Below are 12,203 nucleotides of genomic sequence, written 5' to 3'. Positions count from 1 at the left end.
CATATAGTGACCTTCCTGTACTGAAGGGGCTACAGGAAAGCTGGGGAGGGACTTTTTACAAAGGCATGTAGTAATAGGACGAGGGCGAATTGCTTTAAATTGGAGGGGAGAAGATTTAGACTAGATGTTAGGAAGAAATTCTTCACAGGAACAGGTTGCCCAGGGAAGTTGTAGCTGTCTTATCCCTGGAGGTGTTCCAGGCCAGACTGGATGGGGCCTTGGGCAGCCTGATCCAGTGAGAGGTGTCCTTGCCCATGGCACGGCGGGTGGAACTAAATGATCTTTAAGGTCCCTTCCAACCCAAATGATTCTAAGATTCTGAGTTGATAGAAAATCAAATTACAAATAACACTCTAAACATTCATTGTCTGAATCCTTACCACTTTGTGCTTAGATAGGTCTTTAATAAAACAGAGAGTCTGCCATGAATTTGCTTTCAAATTCATAAGTCTTCTCTGCAAGTATTCAGTGGCCCAAATATCTGTTTGTTCTTTGTCACTTCCTATCATTTGCCTTTCTTTTTATTATCATCATTATTAATCTTATTATTGAATAAGATTATTGATGCAAAATCCAAGTCCCAGGGAGATATTTGGTCAATGGAGCCCAGGGTGCTGCCTGAAAACCCCTGCTTTGTAAATGTCCCTTCCTGTTTCTAGCCTGGATTTTCACATGGCAAAACCAGTCCTGGAAGCAAAACCCTGATTAACTGAATGAGGAGATTTCTTTGTATATTCTCCATCTTGAAGACTGCCACAAACCGGCCTTTGTGCAAAGTGAGAACTCCCCAATTCCTGTTACTATAAACCTATTTAAAGGTGCTACCTTGTTGGAAAGAGCTTGTTTTCCTTCACTAAGGTCAGGAAAATACATGGATCACATCAAAACAGGGAAGATGCAGTTATTCCCAGGTCTTCCCTGTGTTACTATTAATCAGCTGTATCCAGAGAGAGGATGCACTTCGCCTTTAATGGGGGTGAGGAGCAGGAGGAATGTAATCATCCCTCATCAGCGAGACCCTCAATCACTGCACTTCAAACAGCTGGGGGTACGTAACCTCATCTTCATTTGAAAATTTTAGTACCTTTTCTCTTAGCTGCCTTCATTTTATGCCTATTTTTTTTTTTGCCCTCATAAATTTTTATGATTTTTTTTTAAAGGAGAATTTATGGGTGAAATGGCAGAGACCGTGTGAAATGTGGAGGAGCTAAAAGGCTATCACGGTGCTAAATGAGGCTAAATGGTTCTCTACCACCAGCTGTTTAGAGTTCAGTGATTGAGTCTAACTGACAAGAAATAATTACCCCCTCTCAGAGAGGTGAAATGGGTCCTCACACAGTGAATGCTGCTGATGAAGGGGCTGTCCCCTGAGGAGGCAGGATCCTTTTGACAGTTTCCATGCCTACATCTAGGTTGCTTAAACCTCTCACAAGCATCTTACACTACGGTTTTTCTTCTACAGGGTGATGTCTTTCAGTGACTCAGTGCATCTCTCCCATCTTTCTGGTCACAACATCTTGCAGGGATGAGCCCAGAGCCAAAACATTCCTTGCATTATCGATTAAAACTGGCAAGTGTCTCTTGGCCCTTTTTATTTCAAAGCAAGAGCCTGTTGTTTCTTATTGCAAAATGTGCATTAGGGTCTAAAAGCACCTTTTTTTCTTCTTTTCTAATCAGTTGCAGGGAACAAACATGATGAGTGCGTTTGTATGCAGCCTGGAGATGGTGGATACTTTGACTTGGATCTGGGAAGCAAAGGACTTGCAGTGCTCCAGTGCAAAACCTACGTCCTCACAGATGGCACTGAAGCCAGATCCTTTTTTTCCTTTTTAAACACAAATCCAACCCTAAATATTTCAAGCATGCAAGAAACATGAAATGAGACAGAAAAATAAGCGTGGTGGCCATGGTGGTGGTTTGAATGCCAGCGTATTTCTCTGTCAATATTAGTTGTGTTGCTGCTTGACTTGTAGATGACTTAACTATTATTGTACAAGAGCCCGTCCAGGGTTGTGATGCAAACTGCACAAGCAAAAGTATGTATCATCACAGGTTAGCTCAGGAGTGTGAGTGGATGCCACAGCCACAGCCACAGCCTGGCGATGCTCTGTCACCATCACTCATCTCGTTTCTTTAGAAGATGATGCCCATGGTCACCTGATGGCTGCCGTGAGCCACCACGGGGCAAACAGGGCTTGGCAGAGCCTCAGCAGTGAAAGAACAACTCAGTAAGACTCTGCGTTAGTCTCTGCTTTGTTACTCCTCCTTTAAGTAGCTGTTTCTGATGAGACTTTGCATTTTGAGATGAGAATTTCACCCATGACTATCCCAGTAAATGCCCGAGGTCTCATGGTTTTTACTAAGTCATTTAGTGCGTATGGAGCACTGATGTGAGCTGCTGCCTTCTTATTTTCTTCGCCCTCACTTTGGTCTCAGAAGGAAATGTGTTGGTCACTAGTGACAAGGCGACGTGCTATAGACTGGCAAACCTCGTGGCCACCCTGGCGGTTTTCCTTAGAGAGCACATCTCCACCAAGCCGGGGGGCAGCAGCCACAGCATCTTTCAAGCACCCTCTCCTTGCTGTGCTGGTGGGATGCCCCTGTTTTAACAGGAAAAGAACCTCTGCCTTTAATTGTCTGGGAAAGGGAAGAGTTAAACTTGTCTGGGAGCTGCCACATCCTCACTTTTCCCTCTCTTCCTGTAATAATAGTTAAACAAAGAAGGGTGATTTACTGAGTAGAGAAATACAGGTTTTATACAAAACCAATAAATAAATACCACCAAAACCCTAAAAATACCCCAAAAGAACGAAAAAACCCACCCACAGAGCCAGCCAACCTGATGAATAATAAAACCCAAACATCCATGAGAGGGCTTCTGTCCTTCCATCCACCACCAGTGGTCCTGGTCACCAGTGCATTCCCTGTGGCTCTCCCAGTTTCATGCGACTGCTAAAAAATAAGCATTGAAGAGGTGAGATAGACCCAGGATCTCCAGATAACCGGGGCTTGGCAACAGGGTGAGGAGTCAGGTGAAGGTGATTCTTAACCCCGGCATCAGGAGGAGACCCAAGCGAATGTGAAGAGATACCTTCAGTGCCAAAGCATGGTTTGGGAGAACAAGCACTCTGCTGCAGAGACAATTGGAAAGAAATGGGTTTTCCTACCTCCTGGAAATAGCGGGTGGTTCAGGGTTTATTCCTCTTCAGGTTTTTTTTCTCCTTGTACCCAGATGTACTTCTGTCCTTTCTAAAAATACCTTTGTGAAGCAGAAGAAAGGGTTGTAGTGACAGGAGCTCCAGACAGGGTCTGGGTCATAGTGCACCAGGGAGGCTCAGCCGGTGGGGAAGCATGGGTGCCATTCTCACCATGTTCCACGGTGTCTTTTAATCCCCATCTTCAAGAACGAGATCATCAGCACCCACCTCCTTAGTGGCTTCTTTGAAACACCAAAACCTGAAAGCAAATGAAAAAAATCCCAACATGCTGCATTCAAATCCCTCTAGGTTTTCAAAAGTGTGGAGTGGACAACAGAAGGGACGGGCATCTTGTCCGTGAAGGTGATATTTAGTTAAAACATATTTGGTTTTGCTTCCTGTGTGAAGGTGGGAAGTTACCTATGACAAGAAACACAAAAGCCAAGCTTCACAACAGTCCTCAAGGTTTTTTTTTTAGGTTGCCTTTTGTTGGTCTCTTAAGGGAGGATGTGCCGGCATGAGAGACAGAGAGAAGGAATGCTGCCAGTTCTCTGGAAGGTATTAAGAAAGGTGATTTTTGGCTGTGGATGCAAGGATTCATGCTAGGCATGATGGTACAAGGGCTTTTCTTCTTCCTCAACCTCATAAAGTTAAATAATTAAGGCTGGTACATGTCCTTCACCACACCTTTGCTCATCCCCAGGCCAACAATTCATGATGCAATTCCCACAGGTGTGGGAAGAAATTCTCCCCCCAGGACAGAACCTCCCCACTCCCCTCCCAAACCCTTTGCACTGTTCATGCTGCTTCTCCCAGCACAGGCAGAGGGATGGGGGGAGTCCCAGCCCATGCGGGAACGGGTCCATCCATCCCCAAAGGAGCCTGAGCCTGTCTCTAATCCATTTTGAATTTAAGTGCTTACCTTCCCTTTCCTCCTTTATCTACAGTAAGAATTCGTGATGGAGAGACATTAAATAAAATCATAGAATCATGGAATCACCAGGTTGGAAAAGACCTCTTGGATCATTGAGTCCAACCATTCCTATCTGACACTAAGCCATGCCTCAGAGCACCTCGTCTACCTGTCTTTTAAATCCCTCCAGGGATGGGGACTCCACCACCTCCCTGGGCAGCCTCTGCCAGTGCCCAATGACCCTTTCTGAGCAAATTTTTTTCTGATGTCCAGCCTGAACCTCCCCTGGTGCAGCTTGAGGCCATTCCCCCTTGTCCTGTCCTCTGTCACTTGGGAGAAGAGACCAGCACCCTCCTCTCCACAACCTCCTTTCAGGTAGTTGTGGAAAGCAATAAGATCTGCCCTCAGCCTTCTCCAGGCTAAACAACCCCAGCTGTCTCAGCTGCTCCTCATAAGACTTGTTCTCCAGCCCCCTCACCAGCTTTGTTTCTCTTCTCTGGACACACTCCAGAGCCTCAACACCCTTCTTGTGGTGAGGGGCCCAGAGCTGAACACAGTATTCAAGGTGTGGTCTCACCAGTGCCGAGTACAGAGGGAGAATAACCTCCCTGGACCTGCTGGTCACGCCGTTTCTGATACAAGCCAAGATGCCATTGGCCTTCTTGGCCACCTGGGCACACTGCTGGCTCATGTTCAGTCAGCTGTCAATCAACACCCCCAGGTCCTTCTCCTCCAGACCCACATGGAGCAATGGGGTGGGCAGAAGCAATGTCTGGCCACTGGGGAGAGCTGATGCTGAACGTGGCGTTGGTCATGCTGGAGTCTGCTTGCTCATGGTAAGACCAGAGGTGCCAGGAGAGGGTTCTGGGCAGGGTGCTGAAGGGCGTGTGGTGGGTAGACAAGCTGAGGGCTGTGACCTCCATGCGGGCTGGGGGCTGACAGCGAATGAAGAGAGTAAGAGCACATTTACCACAGAAATATGGTCCTTATGCCATTATCAGAAACACTCTGGATAAACGCAAGAAAAAAAACCATCGCAAAGAGAAAAACCCCTTTGTTGCAGCATTTTTGCTACCAAATGCCTCAGAATATTCTTAAAGAACCAGTTCTAACACGTGATTTTGGAGAGGGCATGGCAAAACCCAGGCCGGACTGAGCCAGAGATATAACTAATCTTGTAATCCACTTACAGGAAACTATCACAAAGGGTTTGGGTGTATTTCGTCTCCCCCTGCAAAGTCTTTAGACAGAATCATAACAAACAGGCAAGGAAGAAACCAGCTCCGGAAGCGCAGCCCACTGGAGTGGAGTGGCAGGGGGAGTGTGCTTTGCAGGACACATCTCCCTGAGCTGAGCACCAGCTGCAAACGAAACAACCTGGAAAACTGGCTCCTCAGCTCCTGGTGCCGTCCGTGGAAGTGGCAGTGAGGTGGCCCACTCAAGGTGCTTAGCCAAAGTAACCTGGAAAGGAAACATTTAACTTGCCAAAAAACTAAGTGAGAGTAAAACGCTAAGTATTACACCACAGTACGTGAGCCCAGGTACCCTGTGCATGCCACCCCCGATGGCAGAGGAGATCGAAGCCCTCAGCACGGGGCATCCAGGCTCAGCCTCATCCCCCACGCTGTCCTTTTTGACCACTGCAGGGCCTTAGCTGAGGGAAATTTGTGAGCCTTCAGTCCTCTCTGACACCACCCTTGCTGCAGCTGAAGGAGGCCATGGCAAGATTTGTACGACCTCTCTTCTTTTATTGTTTTTTGGCCTCAGGAGAGAAAGTTCCCTAAGCTCTAGTGTCATCCTTGCTTGATGAAAGCAAAGTCTTTGCTGGAGGATTCAGTGGAAACACTGTCCAGCTCATAGCCCTCAGGGCTGGAAACCAAAGTAGCAGATTCATAAAGGAGAACAGGTAGAAAACAACACTTTAACTCGACTTTGCTGCTTAGTTAAAGTGTTTGAGGGATGCAGGAGCGTGGCTGGTGCATAGCAGAGAGGAAGGTTAACACAAGGAGAGGTGAGAGGCATGCGAAGTGATCCCTGCCAGTGAACCCTTTCTACCTGCGAGTGAATGGCAGGGAAAACCATAACACACCACAAACTGAGTCTGCTGAGGCCATTTCTCCTCTATATTTGGCAGAGCTGAAAATTCCCAGGCGCTGCTGCTGTATGAGGCTGCTGGTGTCAGCAGGTGGTGCTGGGAGGCTGGACAGGGTGACAGAGCATCCCTGAGTCACGGGCATGGCCACGTCCAAGGTCAGGGAGCAAAGTCCCGAGTGTCAGCCTAACCTGGAAAAAGTGATTTGGATGGTAGTGGGAGAGGCGTAAAGCCTGCAATGTGATCTCCGTCCTGATAGCTGCTTTCTAAATGAGCTTCATTATACACATAATTAAAGGGAAAGATTTGAATGATATTTAGCAGTGTTTTAGGGGTATTAATTTCAAGACTGAGGGCACCTGGAGAATAAATGAATTAACTCACAACAGAATCAGGTTAATTGTCATTTTCTTTACCTGGAGTGAAGCTGAAAAAAAAAGGGAGGTTTTGATCCAATCATAACTGCAGATATATTAAAGAAAAGCAGGTTCTTGAACTGAAGGAAACTCACTATGAGAAATCTGGGAGCACATATTTTGGGTGGGTTGTTTGCTCTTGAAGATTTGGCCTGGCAAAGGTCCCTTCATCTTACTGGGCAAAGGTCCCTTCATCATACTGGGCAAAGGCTGCTTCCTCATACTGGGGAGAAACGGGGCTATATTCTGACCAGTGCATTTTGTTGCTCCATGTGGGAACTACCCCAAATTGAAAGCTCCATCAGGCACTGTCCCGTGCACTTTTCTGTGGTGGGACGATGCTGCTGGACAGGAGCAGAGCTGACCTGTGCCCACACCACAGCAGTTATAACTTCACTTCCTAACTTGCACTATACCAACTCTTTCACTGCAGCCACCCAGAATTGCAGCACCCTTAGGGGAGCCTTCCCAGGCATCCCATCCGGGGCTGTGGCTCTCCACACCCACCCTGGGACTGAGTCTAGAACTCTGTCCTGCCAAACACCAGACTTCTGGGTTCGACACACCTGATTTTCTGGTGCTTAAATCCAGCTGGACACCTCCTGATCTATGCAGCTCTCTGTCTCTTGACCACTGCTCCTACATCAGCAGGTTAGGCCTGGAAATCTATTCTGACATATAAGTGCAAGTTAAACACTGCTTTAAATAACAAGTAATTAGCTATAGAGACATCTGTGAAGCCTGACAAAACTCCTAGAAAGATGTGATTCATTACTGAGTGCTTATTTTCCCACTACTGGTGTGACTGGTTGGTGATAATGTCCATGTAGCACAGGCAACAATTCAGCAGAGGACCTGTCTCTAAGCCTTCACCTTTCAGAGTTCACAACTGCCCGGGTTTCTTCTTACATCTCTGTATCACCAGACTCACTCTAATGCTAAGCTAAACCCTCAACTTCAAAACTCCTTCCTTCCTACACATACGTGTCTCTTCCCAAAGCTTTTTCTCTACCTCTGGTGGAAATAACTCATCTCAGACCTTGTAGCATTGTATTAGCTTTTCGCACGGATGTGCCACATTCATGACAGTTACATGAAGGTGGCTAATGCATGTAGGATTCCTTTCTCCTCTCTTATCTCCATTTTCTAGTGGGAATAACTGTTTTTACTCCTTATGTGCACAAGGTGCACATTTTATTACTCTTTTTCACATCATTCTTGTTATCTAGTCAAGGTGACCTTGTGCTTCCTGACCAGCATTTTGGTCACCTTTATTGACCATGGCAGGTCTCATCTTGCCATCCACTACATCATACTCCTAATTTTCTGCCAGGGGTACTAGAATAGATGTGTGAAACAATCAATGCTTGAGGAAAGCCATTTGTTTCCTTCTTCCATTTTCACAGTGAGACTTCACAGCCCCTCCTTGCTGAGCCTGCAGATCGCACACTTGTTTTCAGCTTCTTGGGCTTAGGTAGCATATACTAATGTAACATCATTGCAAATTCTTCTTTGATCAATTGTTCTGTCTAAAAATAAAATAAAAATTGCTGACTTTATCAAAGAACCATTCTACATTAACTGACCCAATCAATCTGATACTATGCATCCCGTTTTCTGTTTGACTTTTTATCTTTGATCTTTCTTTCATCTAAAACCCCTTCTATTTTCTTGTGCAATGCTGGGCTCAAGGTATTAGCCCTGTGATTGCTCAAGCCCCTTCCTTCCTACCACAAATTAGCGTTTCAACCTTTGCAGTTGTCCAGTCACCTGCCAACACAACTGATTAGACGGATATGTTTAACAGCATTCTTCCTGGATGAGTTATCTCATATGTTGGCTCCCTCCTGCTCTTGCATGGAGGGTTGCGAGGCTTCTTGTTTTAGGTGCGCTACAGAAGAAGCTTCATTTCCATGGAGGATGCAGTCATTTTTGGGACTTACTCTTGTTACTCTCACATTCAACATCAGCATCCTCCTGCAAAACAAGGCAAGGTGCTTTTAAAGCTATACTTATTACTTTGACTCCCTCCTCTCTGCAGGATGAACAAAGTTATCCTTGCATGGCTTCATCTTTACCTGCATGTTTCAAGAACTTTTAACTTTTGCCTGTGCAAAGTCTAGCTACAAAACCTGACTTTTGGCAATTTTCATTCAAAAAGGTTGGTTTCTTTGCTGCTCAATGACTTAACAACTTGTCTGCAAGACAGCGATCTGCTGGCAGTTACATTAGTGTCTGGTTCTGCTTTGTGCAAGAGTGCCTAAAGAGGTCTAGAAACACTGTAATGTTATTACAAAATTGGCTAAAACACAGACACAGCCCAGAAAGATGCAGGGAGAGTAACTGTTAGTTTCAATGACTCCAAAGGGCTTTATGATGCTTCTGGGCAGCATGTCAGGACATTGTCATTTCAACCAACACGAGATTTTTTTGGCAAACTCCTTCTTTTTGCTTTTGGATCCAAAATGTGTTTGGCAGCTTGTGCTGTTATCATTCTGGTACTCACTCCCCTCTAGTATGAGGGAAGTTGGGGAGGTTGACTCCGTTTGGAAACTCATGTCAGGAGATGCTGGGGAGACGGGAGCATAAGGACCTCCCAACCCTGACGTTAGCCCTTCCTCTCGCTTGCTCCCTTCTCCAGCATTTATAGATCTACTCTTGGGTAGAAAAGACAAAACCCCGTGGGGAATTGTGAAGGATCTGCAGGAACCTATTATCACAGAATCTAAATGACTGGAAAAGACCTTTAAAATCATCAAGTCCAACTGTAAACCTAACACTGTCAAGGCCATCACCAAGGCATGTCCGTAAGCATTATGTCTACACGTCTTTCAAATACCTCCGGGCATGGTGACTCAACCACTTCCCTGAGCAGCCTGTTCCAATATTTGACAACCTTTACAGTGAAGAGATGTTTCCTAATATCCAGTCTAAACCTCCCCTGGTGCACCTTGGGGCCATTTAATCTCATCCCATCTCTTGATACTTAGGAGAAGAGACCAACACCCATGTAGCTACAACCTCCTTTCAGGCAGTTGTACAGAGCAATAACACCTTCTTCAGCCTCCTTTTCTCCAAACTAAACAACCTCAGTTTCCTCAGCTGCTCCTCATCAGGCTTGTGCTCCAGATCCTTCACCACCTTCATTACCTTCCTCTGGACAGGCTCCAGCAACTCAATGTCTTTCTTGACACGAACACAGAATTTGAGATGCAGCCTCACGAGCACCAAGTACAATGGGACGATTACTTCCCTGTTCCTGCTGGACGCACTGTTTCTGATACAAGCCACACTGTTTATTTCTGCAAGCTGGGAAGTCTCTGTTTCTGCACTCCAACATTGCTTTCATTCCAAATAAATCTGATGAGACCTTTTCTAATGAACATGTTGTCAAACACTTTCCTCAGGAAGACTTCCCTTCAGACAGCAGTGAACCTTTTATAAAATATGCAGTAGCATCATGCTTCACCTCCTTCAAATGAGTGCCCGTGGAGGACCAGGGTGACCTGCTCTCTTGTAGACAGGCGGAGGTGGGTGGGCAGGATTCCAGCTGGATGGTTTATAGTTTTCTGTAGCTTCCAGCATCAAAGATTTCAAGGGTTCCACTGTGCTACTTTTGACTGGTCTCCTGACACCAACTTCAACTCTGCAATGACATCAATACAAGATCATTTTAAACTCAAATTTTATTTTAGCTTCCTTTTTTTTTTCCCTTCCAGATCTTGAAGATTTCAGGTTTGCCTTCTTAACATCTTTGCTGCAAACAAAGAAGGCTGTAAGCTAACTTGAAAACATAATCTGAAATTCGCATGCAATCACATGGCTCACCCAGTCAAGAATTTAAAAATGCCTCTAAGTATTAGGAAATTCAAAACAAACAAAAAAGAAGTTTAGTAAAAACACTCTAAAAAGTCCAACTATTATGCGCTGTTGTTATCTAAGAAGTTCTGTCATCAAGATGATATTTCAGCAGCTTTAGACAGATGGGATTTCTAAAGGGGATTTCTAATTTGTATTTGTTTTTAATTTGGGGTTTGGATCACAGCAAGAGCAACAATTTGTTTTGTTGTGTATTTATGGCTGTGCATATTTAAAATGGTGAATCGGCACTGACCTATTAGACCACAAAAATGAATCCAGCTTCTGTATTGTCATTCCTTAGCTGGAAAAATAAATCCACAGCATGCATGTATAAATTAAATTATATTTTTACAGCTTCTGGGTTTGGGACTCAAAAGCTGTGCAAGTATTTTGGATTATCACAACCCTGGCTTTAAAAACAAGGAAATGGTTCCTCACCAGAAAGTGATTCTTTCAAGACAAAATGCATTTTTCTAGCTTTTGCTTTTCATTAAAATTATGTCATTTTATCCAAAATGAAAGTAAAATTAATAGGGAGTTTAACAAAATGTCCAAGTTTCTTTGGGAAAGAAAGGAACCAAAATACACAAAGACACTGATTTGGTTTAACTCCAATAAAGATATCTAGGTCTAAAAAATAATTCAATGGTAGCACCAATGGTCATCCTGCACTGAACACCCTGCTTCTTCTTACCTATCTCTTTTAATTGGCTTTGCTTCTCTCAACAAACAAAAATATTTTCCTTCAGTCTCTAAGCCTTAAAAGCAAATACAGGTCGAGTCATATTTGACTTAACAGGGAAACATGAATAGGACCTGTTTCTTGGCTGCTCCCCAGCCATAGCTCTGAAGAAGGCTTACCTGGGCAGAGCAGAGAGCCTGGGCTGGGACTCTGCTAGCTGGATTCATTATTTGATGACAAATCCATCTTCTTTGGCTAATTTTTAGACCCTGGACAAACACATGCATAATTTCATTCATTCAAGTTGTTTCATGCCCCAGGATGGAGAAGGCTGAATCCAGAAGATGCTCCTGAGAGGCAGCAGATGAAAACGTACGTTGACAATTGATAACAGCCCAGCATCCAGGTCTGATCTGGGCACTTAGGGGGTAGAGAGCAGTGGTTACCAGGAATACAGCCCAGTTTTACACCCAGAGAGGCAGGAGAGTCTCCTGGCATCCCTCGCAGGGCTCGTGGGGCAGGCAGAGTGTCAGGTCAAGCTGGCAAGTTAAACGACACCAGCTGCAAAACTACTCATTTCCATGAGAAGTCCTTCTGAAACATATCTTAGGAATGTCCTGAATAGGACTTGCTGGTGGGAGAGGAAGGTGCTGACAAATCCAGGGGAAAAAAAAGGAGCTTTATTGCAAGTGGGTGATGAAAGTAGCACTGACCACAACAAGGGAGCACGTTTCATTACAGTGGCAGATCCTCTGGGAAAATTACAGGGAATGCTAAAGCAGCCCTGGAAAGGATTCAAACAGTGATTTGCTCTTGGCATGACCATTGTGGAGAGCTGAAAAGAGGGAAAGAGAAAAAAAAGGGTGCAATGTTCTCGTCCTTCCTCCTGTAGATGTCAAACCCGATAGTCTTTAATGGAGATGGGGAGGGAAAGAACCAAAGAGGAGGTTGGAGATTAACTTCTTTGAAAGATGTACAAAACCAAAGTAGTTGGGTGATATTTCCCGGTAGGAACAGTGTCCTGTTTTTCACTCAGCTCTTG

The 12,203-nt window shown here is 45.0% G+C and overlaps 1 long non-coding RNA gene across 1 annotated transcript; it reads right to left on the bottom strand.

Moving 5' to 3' along the window:
• Nucleotides 1-2,108: 2,108 nt before the first annotated feature.
• Nucleotides 2,109-11,662, bottom strand: LOC128851342 (uncharacterized). Its single transcript, XR_008448695.1, has 5 exons — nucleotides 11,341-11,662; nucleotides 9,769-10,264; nucleotides 3,369-3,456; nucleotides 3,168-3,259; nucleotides 2,109-2,952 (listed from the first exon to the last, which is right to left on the bottom strand). It is a non-coding gene; the product is annotated as an uncharacterized LOC128851342 (long non-coding RNA).
• Nucleotides 11,663-12,203: the final 541 nt, after the last annotated feature.

Source organism: Cuculus canorus, chromosome 2, assembly GCF_017976375.1.
Source record: "Cuculus canorus isolate bCucCan1 chromosome 2, bCucCan1.pri, whole genome shotgun sequence".
Classification (NCBI taxonomy): domain Eukaryota; kingdom Metazoa; phylum Chordata; class Aves; order Cuculiformes; family Cuculidae; genus Cuculus; species Cuculus canorus.
Note: the sequence above shows the minus strand (reverse complement) of the source record. Positions and strands in the feature narration are given on the sequence as shown.